Raw genomic sequence first — 9,853 nt, 5'->3', positions numbered from 1 at the left:
TTCCAGTGTGATTCCATTTTGTTAGGAGAACACATTCTACATGATTTCAACTTTTTTATTATTAGAATATTAAATAATTTTATTAAAATAATAAAATATGAAAATATTGAGGCTTGTTTTACAGCCCAGGATATGGTCTATCTTAGCTATATTCTGATAGATTTTCTTCTTCTTCTTTTTTTTTTTTTTAAAGATTTTATTTATTTATTTATTTATTTGACAGAGAGAAATCACAAGTAGATGGAGAGGCAGGCAGAGAGAGACAGAGGGAAGCGGGCTCCCCGCGGAGCAGAGAGCCCGATGCGGGACTCGATCCCAGCACCCTGAGATCATGACCTGAGCCGAAGGCAGCGGCGCAACCCACTGAGCCACCCAGGCGCCCCTCTGATAGATTTTCTATCTAGTTTCATCAACGGACAATTGGAAAGGGTGCTGAATTCTCTAATTATAATTATGCATTCTTCTATTTCTCCCTGCTGTTCTGTCAGTTTGTGCTTCACGTATTTCACAGCTTTATTGTTTGATACTTACACATTTAAGATTTATCTCTTCTTGTTAGACTGACCCATTTATCGTTATAGAAGGTCTCTGTCTGTGAAGTATGCTTCCTTTAGACAGCATGTATGTGGGTCATGTTTGTTAATCACTCTGCCTGTCTTTTATTTTGGATATTTAGAGCATTTACAGTTAATGTGATTAGTGGTATATTAGTGCTTAACTCTACTCTTTTATTTTTTGTTTTCTGTTTGTTCTCTGTTTTTATTTTATCTGTTTGTTTTCTCCTGCTTTTCTGTAAGTTACTTGAACATTGTTTAAATTCCAGTTTGATTTCATCTATGGCATTTTTTAATATATCTCTGGACAAATTTTTAGTGCTTACTTTAGGTATTGCATTAAACATACACAATTTATCATAGCCTATCAGTTTTTCCTTTTACCAGTTTGAGTGAAGTATAAATATCTTATTATTCTTTATAATTTTTATTTATAATTGCCTTAAATTTCCTACACATACATTTAGAACCATATGAGACAGTGTTCTAAACTTTGTCTCAACCTTCAAAAATTTTTAGAAAACTCAAGAGGAAAAGGAAAGCCTATTTTATTTACCAATATTTTGACTTACACATTCTTTCTTCCTTCCTGAAGTTTCAGAGTTCCTTCTTTTATCATTCCTTTCTTTCTTTTTTAGGATACTTCCCATGGTCATTCAATTTAGGGTAGGTCAGCAGGTGACAAATCCTGTTGGTTTTTCTTCATCTCAGAATCTCTTCATTTCCCCTTCATTCTTAAAAGATATTTTCCCTGGCTATGGGATTCTGAGTTGGTATTTCTTTACTATCAGCACTGACCTCTATGGTTTCTGATGAGAAATACATTGTCATTTGGATTATTTTCCCCTATAAGACTATGTGCCATTTCTCTCTTGCTGCTTTCAAGATTTTTCTTTGTTTCTAGTTTTCAAAAGTCTGATTGTAATGTGTCTTGCTGTGGATTTGTTTTGTTTTTTTGTTTGTTAGAGGTTCACTCAGATTCTTGAATATGTAGACGTATGTCTTTTGACAAATTTGAGAAGTTTTCAACCATTATCTCTTTTAGCACTTTTCTTTCCCCATCTTTTTTCTCCTCTCCATCTGTGAGTCCCAGGATGTGAATGTTAGATCTTTCCTTACAGTCCCACAGACCCCAAAGACTTTGTTCTTTTTTATTTTTCCAATCTATTTTCTGTTGTTCAGATTGGATGATTTCTACTTTTCTATCTTCTTCAACTTAATTTTTTTTTCCCTGTTTCCTCTGTTCTGCTGTTGAATTGGTCCTTTGAGATTTTTATTGTTAGTTACTATGATTTTCAGTTCTAAAATTTCCATTCGGTTCTTCTTCTTATCTTTTATTTCCTTTCTGAAACTTTCTATGTTTCCATTTGTTTCCAGCTTGGTTTTAATTGATTATTGTAGTATTTTTATAATAGCTGCTCTAAAATTGTTATCAGATAATTCTAATTTATCTGTCATCTCTATGCTGGTATCTGTTGTCTTTATACATTGACATTGTGAGATTTCCTGGTTCTTGGTATAACAAGTGTTTTTTTGTTTGTTCATTTTGTTTTGTTTTGTTTTGTTTTTTACTGAAACCCAGCTATTTTGACTATATGTTTTGGGACTCTGGATCTTATCTGAACCTCTGCTTCAGCTGGCTTCTAATATAGCCCTGGTAGGGGAAGAAGGGGGGTGGTACATTGGTGCCGCCAGGTAGAGGAATAAGCTCACATTCCCTCTTGGCTTCCATTGGTACCTGAGGGGTGGGGCTGAGCAAGGGTGGGAGCTTCCTCCCCCCCCCCAAACCTCCACTGATACCTCTCTGGCTGGAGGGGTTAGGAATTTGTCTCATGACTGCTTCCCTTGTGGCCTCCACTAATATAAAAACATGGGGGGGGGGGGCTGGCTTCATTACCACAGGCAGAAGTAAAAATCCTGACTTCCCACTAGGCATCTTCTGGGACCACTCTAGCAGGGAGCAACAGGGGTGGCTTATTACTGCTGTTTGAGGGTGAAAGTAGTTTCCACTGGGGGGGGGGCTCATTATCACCTAGAACAGATGAAAGTCTTGGCCTCCTCTATGGCCTTTTCTGACACTACTCCTGCAGGGTTTGGAGGCCCTGTTACAGCCTCAGGAGGGTAAGAGTCTAGGATCTCCATTCAGCCTTTGCAGGTATGGTTGGAAGTGAGGCCAGAGTTTTTTCTGTGGTATTTGGCTGGAGTAAAGCTGTTATAGTCTAAAACTTCTCTGTCTTGCCAAACTGCCTCTTTTCTAGTCCTTTGGCTAGGGAGAATGGGATTTGTACGATGTGCATGAGCATTTCCAAGTTGATGGCTTCTTCATCTCCAAGTCTGGGATCCATGAGGCCAAACAAACAAACCCTAAAATCCAAAGAAAAAAATAAAAAATAAAACCAAGAACCAGAAACAAAAACAGAGAACTCACATGTTACTCCTTGGGTCCCAAAGTCTCTAACTGATTTGCGATTTTCTTCCCACCTTTCAAAGTCTTCTTATGTTTGTTTTACATACAATGTCTAGGGGTTTTGTTGTACAAAGCACCAGGAGGTATGAGGAAAAGTATACCTGCTCCATCTTCTTGGAAGCTGATCACACCTACTTTTTTGTTCATCATTACATCTTCCACACCAAATTCAGTTCCTAGCATCTTGTAGTAGAGCCTATATAAATGGTTGTTTAATGATTGTATGAACACAACTAAATCCACATTCTTCAGAGCTGAAGTAAGCCCCTCCCACATGTAAGCTTCTGGTGGGTCCACACTCTCCTCCTATAGAGGAACCTCTTTAAGAAGTAAGTGACCTTTCGTTTTCTGTATTAAGCACATCTCTGAAGGGTTATGTGTCTCTAAAACTGAGATAATCATAGAACCCACCTTATAGGTTATGGTAAGGATTAAATAAGGAATCCATATAAATCCCTCTATCAAACTGTAAGCTCTCAATAAATACTATTATTGTGCAAAAGACAGAATTTTTTCCATTAGATTGCATTTTTTTACTGATTTGCCTTATCGTTTTAGAAGTGATGTCATTTCATTTCTGATTCATTTTCAACCTGACAATGGTCCCCAACACTTAGTCTCCCAGCCTCTCTCCCAGCCTTTGTGACAGGCCATCAGTAATCTACAAATGGACTGACGGCCTCTGCAGCCAAGGGTCTTTAGAATTCATTGGATTCTGGTGTTCCTTCTTTGGTCCAGCCCTTACATCAGCCCCTAATTGTCCCATTTCACAGCTTCACATATTGGTGTCTTTAAATTCAGCATGTTTGGCGATGAGCATAATTAGGTCTTCGCATGCCAGCCTTTATGAAGATTTTCCATTGGGTCATCACAGGTGGCCCAGTTATACTAATACCCAGTTTTTCTGTTGATAACAATAACAACAACAGTTGCTGCTTATGGAGCATTGATTATATCCCAGGACCTTTTTTTCAGAGCTTGACCAGCATTTTCTCAATTCATCCTCATGAAACGGGGACAGAGCTGTCTTCCCATCCCCACTTCTAAAATGAGAAAACGGAGGTTCAGAGAGCTCAGTAACGCGTCTCAGCTCAGAGGGCTGCTAAGGGCTGTAGCTAGCACTCCAGCCCAGGCCTGCCTGAGGCCCAGCCCAAGCGCTCTTGCCTGGGAACCGGACCACCTTCTCTAGCCACCACCACCACAGCACAAATCAATAATGTTTCCCCAGAGGCTCCCTTTCCCAAAGGTAAAGCAGCTTACATCCTGAGCAAACCTGACTCATAGAAATAGAAAATTCAAACAGGCTAACAGGAGGAGGTCTGAGTTCTGCTTAATTGACCCAGTATAATTATTTCCATTGAATTGCTCTACATCTGGGGATGGGTATTTACTAAGCAGACTGCCCCAGTGGTTCCAACCTTCAGCACCTGCTTTCAGATGGAAGATGTTAATTGCTTGGAAAGTTCTCATCTCAATCACCGAGCTCCTTATTCGCACCAATGTCAGAAATGCACATGCATGCACACACACAGAGTGCCTTGTGCCAAGAGGACTTTGCTAGAACATGGACTTGCCCGTTAGCTCAGATGCTGCTTCTGAATGACAGAGCTCAGCCCATTCTAAGGCTCTCACCAGCACAGTCAGTCCACACAGTTGAAACAGGGTCCTCTGCATTGCAGAGAGAAGAAACCAGTGAGCAGCATGGTCTCTGGGCCCCCAAAACAAAGACATCTCCTCCCCGCCCTACCATCAAACCAGCAATAGGATGCAGGGAAAATGTGCTTGGCCAAAGTTGTCTCTTTTTCCTCTTTGTAAACACAGGGAAAAGATAAATTACAGCTTCTGTTAGTAACATAATTACTTTAATTAAAATTTAGGGGGTTGGAAAAGCCAATTCTGAATGTCAGATTTCCAGTGATGGGTGTTCAGCCAGGGAGAATAGAAATACGGCCTTGTAAATAACTAGCATATTATAACCGGAGCCGTGTGTGTGTTCTATTCACTTAGAGCTGGAACAGCAATTAGATGATAACTAGGATTCCATTCTCTTGCCTCTCCCTCATTGCACACACAGGTACTAAGACTATGGTGGCTTTTCCCTTCCTTCCTCCAAGCAATAGTCAACCTCAATTCTTCCTTGAACGCTTTGCTGAAGACTGTCTCACAGAGACCCACCATCCTAATCAGCCCTGTACTTGTTTTCTGCACCATGCCTTTTTCCTCTTAATTGGACTGATTTCAGCTTTATAGTATAGTCTGTCATACACAGTTCTCTAATTGTGTCGTGTTTCCCTAACAAGATTATAAGCTCTCGGGAGGCACTGAACCCATCGTCTGAAAGCACAGACATTTAGAGATGGAGGGATCACAAAGACTACACTGCACATGAAAAAGCAGGTCACAGAGCTATGTGGGGGCTGAGTTAGCTAGGTTCAAGATGTCTAACTCCGAGTTCCATATGGGTTCCAACCCCTCCCTGGCTAAGTGGCATGTCAGTTCCAGCCAGTATCACCCTGGTCAAGTATAATGGGAGACGGCTGGGGGGGGGGGGGTCCCTGAGATGACCACCACTCCTTTAAGCCGCCTTCTAGGGGGCATGTCTCATTGAATGCGGTAAGAAGGCAGGTTAGACTGCTGGTCCAGAGCACCATGCCTGTGGCCGTCAGACCACACAGCTCCTGTTATTTGGCTAAGGGGGAGGGTCTATGCTCTGAAGAACAAGAGACAGGCCAGGGTGGCCCACCTTCCCTGTAGCTCTCTGATCTGGCAAAGGACGGGGCTTGTCCTGAAGAAGTTTCTCTAGCTCCTTCCCCTTCTCCTTTCCCATTTGAGGGGTCAGGTTCTCCAGAAGCAGGTGGAGTGATTTTCAAAGGTGGTGCTTTCAGGGGAAGTGCGGGAAATAAAAGACAAGGGGAAAGAAGCCAAGGGTGCAATTTCATGAAAGTCCTGTGGAGGACACCTTGGCCTTGATTCCTCAGTGGTGCTCTGGAGGGTAAGTTACTCCTCACGGTTGTCCCAACCAGAGAACAGAGGGTTTGGCCCTCACAATCCAAACTCTAGGCATTGGCCAAGGACCAACTTGGGGGGGGCATAAGTTCTCTTCTCTTTCCTCATATGACTGGGCAGAGCAAGCTCCAGGTGGGCAAGGGCAGACCGCTGAAAAGAAGCTACAGGCGCTGACTGTAAGAAACTCAGGAATACCAACAGGGGGACCTGGGCAGAGCACCAACATTGTCAGTAGTACTGGGACATTTTTTTTTTAAAGATTTTATTTATTTATTTGACAGACAGAGATCACAAGTAGGCAGAGAGAGAAAGAGAGAGAGAGAAGCAGACTCCCTGCTGAACAGAGAGCCCAGTGCAGGGCTCGATCCCAGGACCCTAGGATCATGACTTGAGCTGAAGGCAGAGCCTTTAACCCAATCAGCCACCACTGAGGCACGCAAGTACTGGGACATTTTTATTCCATCAACAAAAACTCAAAAACCTAATAATGTAGGCTTTTGTTTTCTGGATCCGTGAAGGGAGGACTTGTCCATAGTTATTTGGACAGAGGTGGTGAGGAGCAGTCAGGGTTTCTGTGAGGGGAAGACCCTCAGGGTACAGGCAAAGGAATGTGGTGGTTTAAGGAGGAAGCCATTCTGATCAACACCATGAAGTACCCTCCCGCCACACCTAATGTGCACAGTCAGGTGGGAGTTGCTAGGAAGGCTGGCTGACAGACTGCCAGGAACTTCTTCCTCAGGTGCCATTTACCTTGGTTCATCAGGAGGTGGTGGAGCATATTGTTTAAGAACGCACACTGGTTTCAACACCTAACCCTATGACTAACCAAACGTAGATCCCTAGACAATTGCTTAACCTGTGTAAAAATGAGGAATGATAAGTTATCTCATGGATTTGCTGTGAGGAATAAACAAGGGGGCTGTGAGAGTGAGAGACAGAAAGAGAGAGAGGGAGAGATTCAGCAAAGCCACTGACTATAGTAAGGCCTTACATCAAAAGAAAACTTTGCTTTTCCAAAGGAAACCACAACTTAATCTCCCATCCCACGTGCTCTTTGAAACAGTGCCATGTTTCCATCTAGACTTTCCCAACTAGACTTCCCAAGGGGGAGTCTAGTTCCCTTTACCCTGAATCTGGATGGGCCTGTAACTCTTCTGTAACTCTTCTGTAACTCTCCTGTAACTCTTCTGTAAATATCAGATAAGTGGCACGATGTGATTCTTGAGGCAAGATCAGAAAAGCTGATAGCACTTCCACCAGGTTCACTGAGAATCTTGTTTTGGAGCCCTGAGGATGCCATATTGTGAGGAAGCTCCAACCAGCTCATGTTGGAGAACAGAGAAGTCCTGAGTCTACATGAAGACAGAGACATGCCAGCTGACCCTGAGCTGTTCTAGTTATCGACCACAATCCAAGCCAGAGGGGCTCAGCTAAGTCTTCCCAAATTCTTGATCCACAGAAACGGTGGGGGGTCGGGGGGGGGCAAAAATGATTGCTTTTGATTTAAGCCACTAAGTGGTTATTTGTTACACAGCAAAAGATAATGGAAATGGTGCCTCATAAATGCTGAGTATTGACCTTGTCCTTCACCACAGCACTAGGATATCATCCACAGCCTTGTAGGTTCTGAAGTGGCATCTTGTGCTATTCCAGAGAGAGTAAATCACCATCTCAAGGATGGACTGTCATGAATCAAGGTCACAAGGGACTGATGTAGAGCCCAGAATGCCAATTTACTACCATAACAGACCGGCAAGGGGGTTAAGTGCTCTGCCCTCGGGCCAGATTATTTCTTTCATGTAAGTCATTTACTTTGGAAACTAAATAATCAGATTGTCTGGTGACCATAAAGTGAGAATAAGGGAAATTTGTTGTCCAACTCAAATGACCCTATGGTATCAAGTCAAGGGGACACATGGTGTTATCTCCCTGGAAAGAGCCCATCAGCTCAGGATGCAACAGACCAGGCTTTGGGCCAAGACACCATCTCCTTCAAATGCCCTCAGATGGACACTGACACCATTGGTCCTTCTGTGTGTCTTTTTTCCAGCTTCAGTATAGGCCGGTTCCCCTTCTGAGTGTTACATCATTTCTTTAGTTCAGCAGATAGTAATAGTGTCCTATAAAAAAATGATCTGTAACGTTGTATGAAAAATATGTCATATAAATTCAACTCTATCCAACTCTATTCAACAAAGTGAATAAAGGGATCATTAGTATAGGACTTCTCAGAACATTAATAAATATGCTGATTCATGATGCAAACCATCCAGAGGAAGATATAAGATGACAGTGGATTCTCCCATGCACACATGCCTCCCCACCAGCCCCAGATTACAGTCCGATTAATGCTATTTTAAGAACAGCTTCAATCAAGTTACGCTCTGAACCAGGAATCATTCTGACCACTTAAGTTGTCTTTATATGTGACTTTCCTGGCCCATTAGGTTATTTTGTAATTTAATTATCAGAAGATTCCTCTCATTTGCCTTCTGTCCAAATTCTCTTGCGGGGCGTTACTCTGCTGCTTTTAAAGTGTTTCAGGTATGGGAATGAGGAAGCAGGGGATAGGGGATATACACACAGTAATTTAGGGAAAGTGCTAGGACAGAGATCCAAAGCATTGTGATGCCTATTGGAATAAATGGAAATGACTTTGGAGAGAGGCAGCATTCAAGATGAGTTTTGAAGATAGAACAGGAGTTTTCTTTACAAAGGTAAAGAAAAGGACACCTTCGGTTGAAGGAGCAGGCTGAGCTGAAGCCTGGAGAGAAGCAGCAAATGGAGTATTCAGGAAGTTGGGTAGAGCACATCGTGGTGGAGGGATAAAACTGGTCATCCAGGAGGAGTCTAAAAAGCTCTGTTAAAGACACTGGGCTTCATATGAAGGTGTAGGGATCCAGAGATGGACTGTAAAAGACTGAGTATCAACAGGTTAGTCTCCCAGGAGCTGGGAAAAGAACTCTGAGACTGGCTTATGGAATGCACTGGAAAAGTAAAATATGGGAAGTCACTTAGGAAGTTCCCACAATATCCCATAAGAACATCAGCTCATGCTCAAAGATATGTGGTGGCTCCATAATGTTCTTTATATTTCTCCGTGCGAAGGAGACAGGCTATTAGAACATCTGCTGTTAAGAAAAAAAAAAAAAAAAAAATACTGAGCTCTGTGCTTGGGGCTTTTTGAAAAATCATCACCAGATCATTTCAGGCATGCAACTTCACACAATGACAAAACAAAGAGAAAGTGCTCCTTGGTGACAGTGCATAAGCAAACCACATAAATCCAGCCCTGCAGGTAGAAGAATGGGATTCATCCCAGTTCTCGATACAGGGAGACATGAAGATATAGCCAGACGTCCCCAAGGCTAATATATAACAGTTGATGTCTTGTGTCTAAATCAATACTCTGTGCTGAACTCTCTCCCATATCACCAGAGGATATTCAGTTCTGTAATCCTGAGGGCCTTCTTTAAGTGCTGTTCAGAATTTCCAGGGTTCTTGTACATCTTAAATTTTCAGATGAAAATCCCCTTGTCTTCAGTCCTCACAATTACAACTGGATGATCCTGGTCTAAGCTCGTCTGGTCATCTGAGGTGACAGATCCAAGCCTGAGCCCAGAGCTCTTCTGACACCATGACAAAGGGCACGTTCTCTGGTCACCCAGGCATCCCCAAGCTACCTCCCACCTGTCCTAACATGGGGAATTGGCCTCTTCCCCTCACAAGACCCAAAGAAGCCAGTCGTCTCCAAGGCTCAGAGAATCTGAGCTTGGCTTCCCCTCCAGCTGCCTCTGCCTTTCACTCCAGAAGCCCTGATGTAGCC

The 9,853-nt window shown here is 42.7% G+C and overlaps 1 protein-coding gene across 1 annotated transcript in view; it reads right to left on the bottom strand.

Moving 5' to 3' along the window:
* Nucleotides 1-2,899: 2,899 nt before the first annotated feature.
* LOC309860404 (uncharacterized protein) overlaps nt 2,900-9,853 on the bottom strand; it is a 116,023-nt gene continuing 109,069 nt past the window's right edge. The window contains exon 9 of the transcript XR_014309341.1: nt 2,900-2,918. The gene's annotated coding sequence lies outside the window, so the exon portion shown is untranslated. The remainder of the gene's footprint in view (nt 2,919-9,853) is intronic.

Source organism: Mustela nivalis (assembly GCF_964662115.1).
Source record: "Mustela nivalis genome assembly, chromosome: 2".
Classification (NCBI taxonomy): Eukaryota; Metazoa; Chordata; class Mammalia; order Carnivora; family Mustelidae; genus Mustela; species Mustela nivalis.
The sequence above is the reverse complement of the archived record's forward strand: the minus strand, read 5'-3'. Positions and strand labels throughout refer to the sequence as shown.